Source organism: Myotis nattereri (assembly GCF_964212035.1).
Source record: "Myotis nattereri genome assembly, chromosome: 11".
Lineage (NCBI taxonomy): Eukaryota > Metazoa > Chordata > Mammalia > Chiroptera > Vespertilionidae > Myotis > Myotis nattereri.
The window spans coordinates 6,748,965-6,765,796 of record NC_138086.1 but is presented as its reverse complement, the minus strand read 5'-3'; the positions used below and the strand labels follow the sequence as shown (position 1 = coordinate 6,765,796).

At 43.9% G+C, this 16,832-nt stretch overlaps 1 pseudogene across 1 annotated transcript; it reads left to right on the top strand.

Annotated features, from left to right (window-relative positions):
* The first annotated feature begins 1,614 nt into the window (after positions 1-1,614).
* Positions 1,615-2,146, top strand: LOC308527293 (calmodulin-1-like; annotated as a pseudogene). Its single transcript has one exon. The product of its transcript is annotated as a calmodulin-1-like (transcript).
* The last annotated feature ends 14,686 nt before the right edge of the window (positions 2,147-16,832 follow it).

The following is a 16,832-nucleotide window of genomic DNA, read 5'->3' as shown; positions in this document are numbered from 1 at the left end:
GTGGAAGACTAAGAGATCTATATAGTCATTTCATAGGTCTTAGTAAAGCCTTTGTTGATACTGTGAAATCTAATTTCTCCAAGGCTGAAAAATCAATCCTTTTTCAAGTCAAGTAGTTTACACTACTTTCCGTGGAGGGTGTGCAGGAGGCAGCTGATCAATGTTTCTCTCTCATCAATGTTTCTAACTCTCTGTCCCTCTCCCTTCCTCTCTGTAAAAAATCAATAAAATAGATTGAAAAAGAAAAAGAAAAGAAATGCAAGGGAATAATTGTCACAAAGGACAGGATAGTGACAATAACTTGGTGACAGGAGAAAGAGCAATGAGATCAAGAAGGAAGTCAAGGAGAAGGAAAAATGGTGGCAGAGTAAGTGGAAGCCACACTGACACTTTAGAATCACAGCTAAAATACAGACAAAACACCCTGAATAGTCAACTGAAGACTAGATGGAGAGAACCCTGGTAACCAAGGAGGGAAAATGAAGACTGCAAAAAGATGGCTAGGAAGTGCGGAGGCAAGAAAGGACTGGCCGGGCTCCCACAGACAGCAGCTGAAGTTCCAGAGGGACATCTCAGCTCTGCGGGCTCCCACTGAGAACTCTGGGGTCTAAATCCCAAGCTGGACCCCGCAGCCAGAGCACCAGAACTGAGAAAAGCACCCAGACAACATCTGGCTGTGAAAATCAGCAGGGTTTCTGTCTGCCTGGGAGAGACCACTGGCAATGTAGGCACCCACTTAAAGGGCCAGCACACAAAATTCCATCTGCAGCCACTCACCTTGGGCTCTAGAGGGAGGACAGAGTGGTCTGTAGCTGTGTGAGCAGAATCCGGGGTCGGGGGCTCTGGAGTCAGAGCTTGGAAGGCAGCTGCCCTGTTTCCTGTGCTGAGTCATTGCCTCAAACTGCAGGGGCCATCTTCCTCCAGCAGACCTCCTTTACCATCCAGACAGCTTTTGCCTGGGCAGGGCAGGGGCAAACAATTGCCCCACCCTGTTGGAAACCCCTCACCCCACCTTGGAGTCAATAGCCTGGGGCAAATCAGGATGAATAAGAACCATTCTGAAGGCCGAGGAGGGTCTCTGGGCACTTTCAGTCTTTTTTATTTATTTATTTTTTTTATTTTTATTTATTGCTTAAAGTATTACAAAGGGTATTACATATGTGTCCATTTTATCCCCCCGCCTTAGACAGTCCCCTAGCCTCCCCTATCCCCCAGTGTCTTATGTCCATTGGTTATGCTTATATGCATGCATCGGGAAGGCCGGGGAGGGTTGGGGGGCAGGAGGTAGTGGGGTAAGAGATCAACTAAAGGACTTGTATGCATGCACTTTCAGTCTTTATGTGATCTCCTTCTGGACCAGCGGCTAGGAAAAGCAGACCTTGGTGCACATCTTGGTCCTTCCCTAAGGCATTCAGGCCCAGCAGAGGGCGCCACACGCTGTGGATTGCTGATAGCTCCAAACAGGGTACTCAGGACCAGTCACAAACAGCTTCTGACACTGTCCTGCACTAGAGATAGGGAGTCACAGCAGATCAACCTAATACACACACACTGACCCCAGCAGGCAGCCAAAATGGGGAGACAAACACACACACACACACACACACACACACACACAAGACTGAAGAGCAGATTACAGAATTCAAAGAAGCTTTTCCACTATTTGACAAGGATGGTGATGGAACTATAACAACAAGGTCACTGGGAACGGTAATGAGGTCTCGAGCAGAACCCCACAGAAGCAGAGTTACAGGGCATGATAAATGAAGTGGATGCTGATGGTAATGGCACAGCCGACCTCCCGGAATTTCTGACAGTGATGGCAAGAAAAATGAAAGACACAGACAGTGAAGAAGAAATTCGAGAAGCATTCGGGTGTTTGATAAGGATGGCAATGGCTATGTTAGTGCAGCAGAGCTTCGCCATGTGATGACAGACCTTGGAGAGATGTTAACAGATGAAGAGGTTGATGAAATGATCAGGAAGCAGATATTGATGGTGATGGTCAAGTAAACTGTGAAGAGTTTGTACAAATGATGACAGCAAAGTGGGGATATTGTACAGAATGTGTTAAATTTCTTGTACAAAATTGTTCATTTGCCTTTTCTTTGTTTGTAACTTGTCTGTAAAAGGTTCCCCCTACTATCAAAAAAAATATATGCAAGTATAGTCATTAGGACTTCATTTCTCCATGTTTTCTTCCCTTATCTTACTGTTATTGTCCTGAAACCTTCTTTTAGAAAATTGATCAAGTAACAGGCTGCATGTGGCTTACTCTGGATATATCTAAGCCCTTCTGCACATCTAAACTTAGATGGAGTTGGTCAACGGAGGGAACATCTGGTTATGCCTTTTTTTAAGTAGTTTTCTTTAGGAACCATCAGCAGGTTGTTGTTGAGGTGTGGAGTTGTAACTCTGCATGGACTATGGGCAGTCAACAGCATGTACTTAAGTGTTGCACTATTGCAAAACGGGTGTATTATCCAGGTACTCGTACACTATTTTTTTGTACTGCTGGTCCAGTACCAGAAACATTTATTTACTTTTATTGTTACTTGCTTTTTAAACTTTGTTTAGCCACTTAAAGAAAATCTGCTTATGGAACAATTTGCCTCAAATCCATTCCAAGTTGTATATTTGTTTTCCAATAAAAAAAAAATTACCCCCCCCCCCAAAAAAATTACTCATTCAGGTTATTCGTTTATAATTTGTGCGTGATGTCTGCTGTGTTTTAAAGCCTTACCTGTTACAGGCACCTCTCACTGACACCAGAGAAGTGTTACTAGACAGGACAGCCTCCTAGCTGTCCCCAGCCTCGATCCTTGACTTCTCATATAAATGAATTCATACAAGAGACCTTGGCTGCGTTGTGAAAAGCCAACTTATTAAAGCAATTAAAGCATGCACCTTTATTGAAAAAGCAAAGCAAGCTAATCTATTTTATCCGGCTTCAAGCACAGATGGGCTTTTCTGGCTAATTCAGAAAAGCAAGTGTCTGAAGCAAGTTCAAGAAGTAATATACCCTCCTCCTGTCTATAATAGGTTTCAAAAGATTATTTTGCTGAGTATCTTGGTACAGATTAAGTCTCAAGGTTTTCTTGTCGTGGTCTTCCCAGAATCCTGGCAATTTTATCTTGCCAAGCCTTGAGACTGCTGGCTTCTCTCCTTAGGAAGTAAAACTGCCCTTTTTTCCTTTCCCCATCCCCCTCCCTTTCTGCATTCTCTCATTAGGGAAGTATTTTAACCATTTGCTCTGCACCGGTGGTTGCGGAAGATAATAACTGTTTGTTAGTTGCAAACGGGCTGCAAATTACTCACACTATTTGGCCTTGTCCTAATTTTTCTGTCTCAGTTTCCCCTATTCCTCCTACCCTGGAATCCTGTAACATTCTCACTTTTAAGCAATTATACCCAGCCCTAGAATCAGGAAGAGATCTCCTTGGGATCTCTTTGGCAAACTTTTGAATGCTTTCTAACTTTGGGGTGTACTCTCAGCAGTTACAGCCAGCTGGGCTGACTCCGTGCTTGGCAACATTCTTACTTTTACCCTTTGGTTTCTGGTTCTAAAAAGGCAATTGAATCAGTCAGGGCCCTTTTGTGGCAGGTAACAGAATTTCAACTCACACCAGCGTAAGCAAAAAAGAGATTTATCACCTCAGATAATAAAACAGTGCAGAGACTTCTCCAGTCATATCTCCAGTCACTCTTCCCGTCCTCCCCTCCCTTCTTCCCTCCTCCCTTCTCCCTCCCTCTGCTCTTTATTTCCTTTCTCTCATGATTCTGATGGGGGGGGGGGGGGGGAAGGGGAAGGGCAGGGGGAGGGCATGTAATAAGAATAGAGCCACAGTTCTCTAATGATTATTCACTTTACTAACTATAGATAAGACGTTTTCTTTCAGACCCTGGGAAACAGGAGGATGAAACAAGGCTGTAAAAAGATAAGATGCCTCGATGGGTCCATGACTCAGAAAAGAAATACATTTTGAGAACAGACCAAGGACAGAACACACTTTGATTTGGTTGCTGTGCCCGGACCCTGACCCCCTCCACAAGTTGGCCTCAAGAACACTGACCATCTGACCATTCTCCAGTCCCAGGAAGGGCTGAGCTGTTTGTAGCATCACAGATTAGCCACCTTGTTATCCGCCTTTGAGCTCCTGAAGGCCGGACTGCAGACCTGACCCCCCCCCCCCCCCTTGCCCTGTTACACTTGCAGCCCACAGCTGCACGTAGCTATCTTACCCCTCAATCATATATAATCAGCCAACTAACAAGGGGTTGACCGATGGCTCCTCCATACTACCGGCATTATTGGAATAAACGCTCATACATGATCCAACCCCATCTCTGTTTCATTTGGCTCAAGTGGTGACAGGTGGTCTCCAACCTGTTTTGTCTGGTTTCAACTTCTCCTCCTGCTAAGCCTCTTCCTCCTCCTCTTCCCCTGCCTTCTCCTCCTTCTCCTCCTTCCCCTCCTCCTCTTCTTATTCCTTCTCTCTCTCTCTGCCTGGCTCCCTCCACCTCCCAGCTCTGCTTTCTGTGTTAGTGTTACTCTCAGACAGGCCGTCTCCATGAGAGGGTGCTGAGCACCAGCTTACATTATTATTTTTTTTTTTTTTTAAATATATTTTATTGATTTTTTACAGAGAGGAAGGGAGAGAGATAGAGAGTTAGAAACATCGATGAGAGAGGAACATCGATCAGCTGCCTCCTACACATCTCCCACTGGGGATGTGCCCGCAGCCCAGGTACATGCCCTTGACCAGAATCGAACCTGGGACCCTTCAGTCCGCAAGCCGACGCTCTATCCACTGAGCCAAACCGGTTTCGGCTTACATTATTTTTTTATAGCTAGTAATCCAGGAAGAAAAAGAATTTCTTTTTCCAACCACTCCAACAAAAATCTCAGCGTTTTGTGGGTGAGCCTGGATCACAGCCCATCCCTGGGAGTGGAGGAGGGGTGTTCCCAAAGGAAAATTCTCAGAAGAGTAGATCAGATGCTAAGCAGCAAAAAACAGCCAGTGTCCCAAAAAGATTCCTCAGCACTGAATGTTTCCATTCGTGTATTGATAATGTTGGTGCACCCAAGAGAGGGGTGGTTTTAGGACTTCTGAATGCATACTTAAATAAATAGATCCCATTTCTAAGTTATTTTTAGTTTTCTTTCAGTTTTTACTTTTCTTCAGCCAGTGACACCTTTATCTATGTACTAGAGACCCAGTGGATGGATTCGTGCAGCAGTAGGGTCCCTCGGCCTGGCCTGTGGGATCGGGCCGAAACTAGCTCTCTGACATCCCCCTAGGGGTCCTGGATTGCAAGAGGGTGCAGGCCAGGCCGAGGGACCCCACCAGTGCACGATTGGGGCCGGGGAGGGACGTGGGAAGTTGGCCAGCTGGGGAGGGACCACGTAAGGGCTCCAGGGTGTGTCCAGCCCATCTCACTCAGTCCGGATCAGCCTGACCCAAGCAGCAAGCTAACCTGTCAGAGCAGCTGCCCCCTGGTGGTCAGTGCACGTCAGAACAAGCAGTTGAGAAGCCTTAGCATATCATTAGCATATTACGCTTTGATTGGTTGAATGGCTGACTGGACTACTGGACACTTATCATATTAGGCTTTTATTATATAAGACTAGTGGCCCGGTGCACAAAATTCGTGCACAGGGCAGGGGTGGTCATCCCTCAGCCTGGCCTGCAGCCTCTCCAGGAACCATGCAGGGATCAGGCCTAAACCAGCAGTCGGACATCCCTCTCACAATCTGGGACCACTGGCTCCTAACTGCTTACCTGCCTGCCTGCCTGATCACCCCTAACCACTCTGCATGCTGGCCTGATTGCCCCCTACTGCCCCCCCACACCAGCCTGATTGCCCCCAACTGTCCCCCCAGTCTGCTCACCCCCAACTGCCCCCCCTGCTGGCCTGATCACCCCCAACTGCCCTCCCCTGCCAGCCTGATCGCCCCTAACGGCCTCAGCCTTGGCCCCACCACCATGGCTTTGTCCAGAAGGACATCCAGAACGTCTCCTGGAAGGTCTCCCGGTCTAATTAGCATATTACCCTTTTATTAGTATAGATACCCGACTCTATTGTTCCATCAACAGCAGTAACTATTTCTAACTTCTCGCATGCAGTATGAGGCTCTTTGCCCTGCCCTTCTTTCTGCATTCCCACCCATACCCTCCTCCCCTACCTGCTGCCAACTGGATTCCTCTGGATCATATCCAGTGGTAGGTCCCATCTTTCCTTTGGTTGGTTTCCACCCTACTTTTGTCTGCACAAACCTTCAAGGTGTGTGGGAAGCAAACTTTCTAAATTCCTGATGTTGAGAAAAAAAAATTTTTCCCCTGCCGAAACCGGTTTGGCTCAGTGGGTAGAGCGTCGGCCTGCGGACTGAAAGGTCCCAGGTTCGATTCCGGTCAAGGGCATGTACCTGGGTTGCGGGCACATCCCCAGTAGGAGATGTGCAGGAGGCAGCTGATCGATGTTTCTCTCCCATCGATGTTTCTAACTCTCTATCTCTCTCTCCCTTCCACTCTGTAAAAAATCAATAAAATATATTTAAAAAAAAAAAAATTTTTCCCCTGACCATTCAGTCCATAGCTGGATGAACTGCATTTAAAAATCCCAGTACAAGTCCAGCCCATTTAAAAATCCCAGTTAACCCTTGCCTGTTTGGCTCAGAGGATAGAGCATTGGCCTACAGACTGAAGGGTCCCAGGTTCCATTCTGGTCAAGGGCACATGCCTGGGTTTGGGCTCAATCCCCAGTAGGGGCGTACAGGAGGCAACTGGTCAATTATTCTCTCTGAAATCAATGAAAAAAAAATGTACTTTTAAAACCCAATTCAAATCAATTTCTCTCAAAATTTTGAAGACATCGCTCCATTTGTCCTCCAGCTTATACTGGGGCTGGTAACAATCTGGTTTCTATACCTGAGCCCCCCAGATGTTACTGTGTTGGAATCTTCTTGTCCTTGTTGCTTTGAAATGTCATGAAGATGGATCTACGTGTACAAGAACATATTTTATTCCTATTTCTTGTGCTTGTCACTAAGTGAGCTTTTCATTCACAAAGTAAAATCTTTCCTTAACTGTGCAACTTCCTTTTTCTTGATTTTCCCCTCCCCCTTCCCTGTCCTCTCTCTCAGAGCGCTTGTTAGTGGATGTCTCATTAGCAGAACTTGGCCATGGAGGTCATCTCTTCTGACCTTATCTTGTCTCTCATATTTGATGTCTCCTCTGTTAGATGGGTCAGGGTATCAAGGCCTGAGGGGTTCTTACTCAATACTATTCTTGGTAAATGTTAAAATATAGCACAATATTTTACAGACACAGTGGTAAACAGGATGAGTTTGGCAGGAACTTAACCAGAGAAGTGTAGCCAATTGCAAAGAAAAAATCAACATGTAATTGACCAAATAGTGTATATAAGCAATGGTTAAGCCTCCTTTAGGGAGACAGGTTTGAATGTGACACCCCTGTGTCCTTTACCTTTTCTTTTAATCCTCACCCTAGGATTATTTATTTTTTTTTCATTGATTTTCAAAGAGAGGGAAAGACAGAGAGAAACACCAATGTGAGAGAAACACATCGATTGGTTGCCTCCTGCAGGAGCCCTGACCAGGGCCCAGGCCAGGCAGGAGCCTGCAACCTAGGTATGTGTCCCAACCAGAAACTGAATCCACCACAGTCTTTTGGTGCATGGGATGGCGCTCCCACCAACTGAGCCACCAGGTCAGGTCTCTTTTCCATTATTTCATTTTATTTTGGGGGGGGTGGGGGGGGGGTTGGACATTTTTAACTCCAGCAACTGCATGCTTAATCTCTAAGTAACTCTTGCCTTCTAACTGCCCCTACATATAGCATGTCCTTTCCGCTAATCAATGCAGTATGCTACAGTCTTCATCTCGCTGAAATGCTGTTTAGGTGTTCTCTGCTTCTCTTAGGGCTTGTTTCTCTATCTGCTCACTTAGCCTCTGCTTACTTCAGGTCATCCTTGGCTCTCTGTCCTTCTTACCAGATGAAAGGAGGCAGCCTGCACAGCCAGGGGACTCCTCTCTACTCAGGCAGTCAGATCAGGGACCTCCATCTGTCTGGCAGGAACTCCTAATCCCGAAACATCCAAAAGGGGAACTTTGCTCTGCAGTTCACAGCCCTACTGGAAATCTCTGCTCTCGCCAAAGAGATTGCTCAGCCCTTTTATGGTATGATCCAGCATGGCCTCGGGCCTGACTGCCCTGGATTCTGTGCACGCTGGATCATACCATGGGATGATCATCATGAGCAAATTTGGTATTGTCTTTTTTTATTCTTTATTGATTAAGGTATTACATATGTGTCCTTATCCCCCTATTGCCCACAACTCCAACCCCGCTCATGCCCTCACCCCCCTAGTGTCTGTGTCCATTGGTTATGCTTACATGCACACAGTCCTTTGGTTAATCTCTCCCCCTTCCCCCGACCCTCCCCTACCTTCCCTCTGAGGTTTGACGGTCTGATCAATGCTTCTCTGTCTCTGGATCTGTTTTTGTTCATCAGTCTATGTTGTTCATTATATTCCACAAATGAGTGAGATCATGTGATATTTATCTTTATCTGACTTATTTCACTTAGCATAATGCTCTCCAGGTCCATCCACGCCGTTGCAAATGGTAGGAGTTCCTTCCTTTTTACAGCAGCATAATATTCCATTGTGTAGATGTAAACCAGTTGTTGTTTTTTTAAAATTTTGTTTCATTGCGCCGAAACCGGTTTGGCTCAGTGGATGGGGCGTCAGCCTGCTGACTGAGGGGTCCCAGGTTCGATTCCGGTCAAGGGCATGTACCTGGGTTGCGGGCACATCCCCAGTGGGAGATGTGCAGGAGGCGGCTGATCGATGTTTCTCTCCCATCAATGTTTCTAACTCTCTATCTCTCTCCCTTCCTCTCTGTAAAAAATCAATAAAATATATTTAATAAAAAAAAAATTTGTTACATTGCTTAAAATATTACAAAGAGTATTATATGTCTCCTTTTTTTTCTCCCCTTGTCCTTCTCCTGGCCTCCCATGCCCCCCAGTGTCTTGTGTCCATTGGTTATGCTTAGTCCTTCGGTTGATCTCTTACCCCTCCTCCCCCCAATCCACTCATCTGCTGATAGGCACTTAGGCTGTTTCCAAATCTTAGCTATTGTAAATTGTGCTGCTATGAACATAGGGGTGCATATATCCTTTCTGATTGATGTTTCTGGTTTCTTAGGATACATTTCTAGAAGTGGGATCACTGGGTCAAATGGGAGTTCCATTTTTAGTTTTTTGAGGAAACTCCATACTGTTCTCCAAAGTGGCTGCACCACTCTGTATACTCACCAGCAGTACACGAGGGTTTCTTTTTCTCCGCATCCTTGCCAGCACTTGTCAGTTTATTGATTTGTTGATGATAGCCATTCTGACAGGTGTGAGATGGTACCTCTTTGTCATTTTTATTTGCATCCCTTGGATGATTAGTAACTTTGAGCATATTTTCATATGTCTCTTGGCCTTCTGTATTTCCTCTTTCAAAAAGTATCTATTTAGGTCCGTTGCCCATTTTTTTTAATATATTTTATTGATTTTTTATAGAGAGGAAGGGAGAGGGATAGAGAGTTAGAAACATCAATGAGAGAGAAACATCAATCAGGGGATATGCCTGCAACCAAGGTACATGCCCTTGGCCGGAATCGAACCTGGGACCATTCAGTCCGCAGGCCAATGCTCTATCCACTGAACTAACCCGTTTAGGGCCGTTGCCCATTTTTTTATTGGATTGTTTATCTTCCTTTTGTTAAGTTGTATGAGTTCCCTGTAAATATTAGAGATTAAACCCTTACTGGAGATAACATTGGCAAATATGTTCTCCCATGCAGTGGACTTTCTTGTTGTTTTGTTGATGGTTTCTTTTTGCTATGCAAAAGCTTTTTATTTTGATGTAATTTCATTTGTTTATTTTCTTTTTAGCTTCCATTGCCCTAGGAGCTGTATCAGTGAAGATATTTCTTCGGCACATGTCTGAGATTTTGCTGCCTGTGGATTCCTCTAACATTTTTATGGTTTCCCGTCTTATGTTTAAGTCCTTTATCCATTTTGAGTTTATTTTTGTGTATGGTGTAAGTTGGTGGTCTAGTTTCATTTTTTTTGCATGCATAAAATTTGCTCATACATAAAATTCTGTCCAATTTTCCCAGCACCATTTATTGAAGAGACTGTCTTGACTCCATTGTATGTTCTTGCCTCCTTTGTCAAATATTAATCGAGCATAGTGGTTTGGGTTGATTTCTGGGTTCTCTATTCTATTCCATTTGTCTATATGTCTGTTCTTGTGCCAACATTAGGCAGTTTGAGAACAGTGGCTTTGTAATATAGCTTGATATCTGGTATTGAGATCCCTCCTACTTTGTTCTTCAGGATCACTGCAGCTATTCGGGGTCTTTTTTTATTCCAGAAAAAAATTTTTGGAGTTCGATCTAGGTCTATGAAACATACTGTTGGTTTTTTAATGGGGAGTGCATTGAATCTATATATTGCTTTGGGTAGTATGGACATTTTAATGATGTTGATTCTACTAATCCATGAACATGGTATGTTTTTTTGTTTTTTTTGGTTTTTTTGTTTTTAAATATATTTTATTGATTTTTTACAGAGAGGAAGGGAGAGAGACAGAGAGCCAGAAACATCGATGAGAGAGAAACATCGATCCGCTGCCTCCCGCACATCTCCCACTGGGGATGTGCCCGCAACCCAGGTACATGCCCTTGACCAGAATCGAACCCGGGACCCCTCAGTCCGCAGGCCGACGCTCCATCCACTGAGCCAAACCGGTTCCAGCTAACATGGTATGTTTTTCCATCTGTTTATGTCTTCCTCTATCTTTTTTTTCAGTGTCCTGTAGTTTTCTGAGTACAGGTCTTTAAACTCCTTAGTTAAGTTTATTCCTAGGTATCTTAATTTTTTTGGTTCAATGGTAAATGGGATTGTTTTTTTAATCTCTCTTTCTGTAAGTTCACTATCCTATCTAATAAAAGAGAAACATGCAAATTGACCATACCTCTGACATGCTTCCCATTGGCTAATCAGGGCGATATGCAAATTAACTGCCAACCAAGATGGCGGCCGGCAGCCAGGCAGCTGAAGCGAACAGGAGGCTTGCTTGCTCCAGTGATGGAGGAAGCCAAGATTCCCCGCCTGCCACTGCTGGCCTCTGAGCTGCACTCTAAGAAACAATGTTGCAATTATAGAAGCTAAACAAACCCCAGAAACCTGCTTTCAGCCAGCCGGGCCTCAGAGCTGGAGCTGCAACAGTGTTTCAATTATAGAAGGTAAACAAACACAGATACCTGCTTTCAGCAGCCGAGGTCTCAGAGCTGGAGCTGGCCTCAGAGCTAAAGCCAGCTCTCAGCTCCAAAGACAACCATAGAAGGTAAATAAATCCCAGAATAAAAAAAAGAAAAAGAAAAAAAGGAGAGGTTGGGAGCTTCAGTCACCCGCCAGCCTGAAAACGGCCCTCAGCCCCTCACCCAGACTGGCCAGGCACCCCAGTGGGGACCCCCACCCTGAAGGGGGTGTGACCAGCTTCAAACAGCCATCATCCCATCAAGGCTGGCCAGGCACCCAAGCGGGACCCCCACCCTGATCCAGGACACCCTTCAGGGCAAACCAGCCGGCCCCACCCGTGCACCAGGGCTCTATCCTATATAGTAAAAGGGTAATATGCAAACTGACCCTAACAGCTTAATGACTGGGAATGACTGGTCACTATGACACACACTGACCACCAGGGGGCAGACGCTCAATGCAGTAGCTGCCCTGTGGTGGTCAGGGTGCTCTCACATGGGAGGAGCTCTGCTCAGCCACAAGCCAGGCTGATGGCTGCCAGTACAGCAGTGGTGGTGGGAGCCTCTCTTGCCTCCTCAGCAGCGCTAAGGATGTCTGACTGCAGTTTAGGCCTGCTCCCCGCTGGCAAGTGGACATCCCCCAAGGGCTGCCGGGCTGCCAGAGGGATGTCTGATTGCCATCTTAGGCCCAATCCCCAGGGGAGCGGGCCTAAGCCAGCAGGTGGTCATCCCCTGAGGGGTCCCAGACTTCGAGAGGGCACAGGCCGGGCTGAGGGACCCCGTCCTCCTCCCCAAGTGCACAGAGTTTTGTGCACCGGGCCTCTAGTTGGTGTATAAAAATGCCGTAGATTTCTGGGCATTAACTTTGTATCCTGCTACATTGCCAAATTCATTTATTAAGTCTAATATTTTTTATGGAGTCTTTAGGGTTTTTATGTACAGTATAATGTCATCTGCTAATAATGACCATTTTACTTCTTTTTTTTTCAATTTGGAGACCTTTTATTTCTTCTTCTTTGTCTAATCGTTATGGCTACACTTCCAGTACTATGTCAAATAGGAGTGGTGAAAGTGGGCATCCCTGTCTTGTTCCTGTTCTCAGGTAAAATGGTTTTAGTTTTTGCCCATTTAATATGATGTTGGTTCTAGGTTTGTCATATAAGGCATTTATTATGTTGAGGTATGATCCCTCTATTCCCCTTTGCTGAGGATTTTTATTAAGAAGGGGTGTTGGATTTTGTCAAATTCTTTTTCTGCATCAATTGATATGACTATGTGATTTGATCTCTCAATTTGTTTATGTGATGTATCACATTTATTGATTTGCAGATATTGTACCATCCTTGCATCCCCGGGATAAATCCTACTTGGTCATGGTGTATAATCTTTCTGATGTAATGCTGCTTCCTATTTGCTAGAATTTTGTTGAGGATTTTGGCATCTATGTTCATGAGGGATATTGGCCTGTAATTCTCTTTCATTGTGTTGCCTTTATCTGGTTTTGGGTATTAGGATAATGCTGGCTTCATAGAATGAGCTTTGAAGTGTTCCCTCCTCTTGAATTTTTTGGAATAGTCTGAGGAGGATAGATTTTAGTTCTTCCTTGAATGTTTGGTAAAACTCCCCTGTGAAGCCGTCTGGCCCTGGGTTTTTGTTACTGGAAGCTTTTTGATGACAGCTTCAATTTCCTCCATAGTTATAGGCCTATTAAGATTTTTAGATTCTTCCTGATTGAGTTTTTGATGGCTGTATTTTTCTAAAAATATGTCCATTTCCTCTGGGTTGTCTAGTTTGTTGGAATAGAGTTGTACATAGTATTTTTGTTACAATCCTTTGTATTTCTGTGGGGCCTGTGGTTATTTCACCTCTTTCATTTCTGATTTTGTTTATTTGGGTCCTCTCTCTTTGCTTCTTGGTGAGACTGGCTAGAGGTTCATCAATCTTTGTGGGGTGCGGCTACAGTGTTTTGGACAGGTTCAAGCCTTGGACTGATGAGAGGGCACAGTCCTCTCATTGCCACGTGCCAGTCCCAGCCTGGATGGCAGAGCCCTCCCAGCACAATTAGCCAACAGCTATAGCTGTAAGCTTGAACCTATGGTCTGAACACGTGGCCCCAAGTGCATGAGTGATAGAATTCAGGTGCATGTAGTTGAGTAGGATTGAAACCAACGAGAATGTTGTAAACATCTTGATCACACCCTTACTTTACCTAGTGGCATCTGCTATAAAATAAAGACACGGCTTGTGGGCGCTGGTGCTGTCCATCAGAGGAGCAGTGTCCCACCGAGACCCAGCTTTCATTCTCTTGTCTGTCTTTTCTAAGCCTTTCATAGCCCCTACTCAGGGTAACTGAATCAGGCTAAGCTGGCATGAGTATGCCATGGCTGTGCCAGCTCCCCACAAATCTTTTTTTATCCTTTCAAAGAACCAGCTGTTTGTCTCATTGATCTTTTGTATTGGTTTTTTGGTCTCTATGTCATTTATTTCCCCTATGATCTTTATTATATCCTTCCTTCTGCTCACTCTGGGCTTTTCTTGTTGCTCTCTTTCTAATTCTTTAAGTTGTAGAGTTACATAACTTATTACCATTTTTCTCTTCATTTTGAGGTAGGCCTGTAGAGCTATGAACTTCTATTTCAAGACTGCTTTCATTGTGTCCCATAGATTTTGGATTGTTGTGTTTTTGTTGTCATTCATTTCCAGGATGTTTTTCATTTCTTCTTTGATCTCTTTGGTAACCCAATCATTGTTTAATAGCATGCTATTCAGCTTCCAAGTGTTTAAATTTTTTGGATTGTTTTTATTGTAGTTTATTTCTAATATTATGGCATTGTGGTCTGAGAAGATGTTTGATATAATTTCAATCTTCTTGAATTTGGAGAGATTTTGCCTCTGACCAAATATGTGGTCTATCTTTGAAAATGTCCCATGTGCACTTGAGAAGAACATATACTCCATGGCTTTGGGGTGAAATGTTCTGAAGATGTCAATTAAGTCCCTCTGCTCTAGTGAGTCATTTAGGATTGCTGTTTCTTTGCTGATGTTTTGTCTAGAGTACTTATCCAGTGATGTCAGTGGTGTATTAAAGTCTCCTACAATGATTGTATTGTTGTTGATCTCTCCCTTGATATCTTACAGGAGTTTTTTTTAATGTATTTGGGTGCTCCTGCATTGGGTGCATATATGTATACCAGGGTTATATCCTCTTGTTGTATCAGTCCCTTTAGTATTATGAAGTGGCCCTCCTTATTTCTGTTATGGCCTTCGTTTTGATGTCTATGTTGTCATATATAAGTATTGCTACCCCAAATATTTTTTCATTTCCATTTGCCAGAAAGATGTTTTCCATCCTTTCACTTTTAGGCTGAGTAAGTCCCTTGTTCTGAGGTGGGTCTCTTGTAGACAGCATATATATGGGCCATATTTTCTTATATATTCAGCCACTCAATGTCTTTTGATTGGAGCATTTAGTTCATTTACCTTTAAAGTTATTATTGATAATACTTTTTGGAGCCATTTTTATTTTTTGTGCCTGTGTTCTTTCTTACCTTTTTATTTCTTCTTTTTACACTAGTTCCTTAGCATTTCTTGCATTACTGGCTTGGTATTGATAAACTCCCTTAGCCTTTTTTTCTTTTTTCTTTTTTTTTTTTTTTTTTTGTCTGTGAAGCTCCTTATTTCTTCTTCAATTTTGAATGATAGCCTTGCTGGATAGAGTATTCTTGGATTCAGTCCCTTGCTTTGCATCACTTTGTAAATTTCCTTCTGCTCTTTTATGGCCTGATGTGTTTCTGTTGAGAAATCATTTGGTAATCTAATGGGAGATCCCTTGTATGTAACTTTCTGTCTCTCTCTTGCAGCCTTTATGATTCTCTCTTTGTCCTAAACATTTGCCATCATAATTATGACATGTGATCCAGTTTGCAGCTCCGTGGAACCATAAAAGACACACTCAGGAGGCAGACTCAGTGAGCACCAAAGCCCCATCGAAGCAAGTCTACCCCCACAGGGGTGTCTCCAGCACAGAAGTTCTCCCACTGCAGACACAGCTGATTCTCACAGCCAATTGGCCTGGAGGTCAATTCCTCAATTTCTCACAGTGATAACTACAACAATCAAGGCTTAATTACAACAAGACTGTGCACAAAACCCACAAGGGGGTGCACTACGAGTGTCTACCTCAGGTAATTGGGACACTTAGCACAGAAAGGAACTCTATCGACATAGCGAAGCATAAAAAATGCTGAGACAAAGAAACAGGACACAAACGACAGAATTGGAGGAAAGCAAACTGCTGGATATAGAGTTCAAAACCACACTTTTAAGGTCTTTAAAGAACTGTCTAGAAGCCACCAATGAACTTAATAAGGCCCTCGAAAAGACTGGTGAGACCGCCGAGAAATGTAGTGAGATCTTCAAGAAGTCTGGTGAGACCGCCGATAAATGTAGTAAGATCTTCAAGAAATCTAATGAGACCCTCAATGTTGTGATAAAGGACCAACTAGAAATTAAGCATACACGGACTGAAATAAAGAACATTATACAGACTCCCAACAACAGACCAGAGGATCGCAAGAATCAAGTCAAAGATTTGAAATACGAAGAAGAAAAAACACCCAACCAGAAACGCAAAATGAAAAAAGATTCCGAAAATACGAAGATAGTGTAAGGAGCCTCTGGGACAGCTTCAAGCATACCAACATCCAAATTATAGGGGTGCCAGAAGAAGAGAGAGAGAGCAAGATATTGAAAACCTATTTGAAGAAATAATGACAGAAAACTTCCCCCACCTGGTGAAAGAAATAGACTTACAAGTCCAGGAAGCGCAGAGAACCCCAAACAAAAGGAATCCAAAGAGGACCACACCAAGACACATCATAATTAAAATGCCAATAGCAAAAGACAAAGGGAATCCTAAAAGCAGCAAGAGAAAGACAGTCAGTTACCTACAAGGGAGTACCCATATGACTGTCAGCTGATTTCTCAACAGAAACTTTGCAGGCCAGAAGGGAGTGGCAAGAAATATTCAAAGTGATGAATACCAAGAACCTACAACCAAGACTACTTTATTCAGCAAAACTATCATTCAGAAGTGAAGGCCAGATAAAGAGCTTCACAGATAAGGAAAAGCTAAAGGAGTTCATCACCACCAAACCAGTATTATATTAAATGCTGAAAGGTATCCTTGAAGAAGAGGAAGAAGAAGAAAAAGGTAAAGATACAAATTATGAACAACAAATACACATCTATCAACACGTGAATCTAAAAATCAAGGGAATAAATAATCTGATGAACAGTATGAACTGGCGATTGTAATAGAATCAGGGACATAGAAAGGGAATGGACTGACTATTCTTGGGGGGAGGGAAAGGGGTGTGGGGTGAGGGAAAAGATTGGACAATAATCGTGCACCTATGGATGAGGACAGTGGGTGGGGAGTGAGGGCAGAGGGTGGGGTGGAAACTGGGTGGAGGGGAGTTATGGTGGGAAA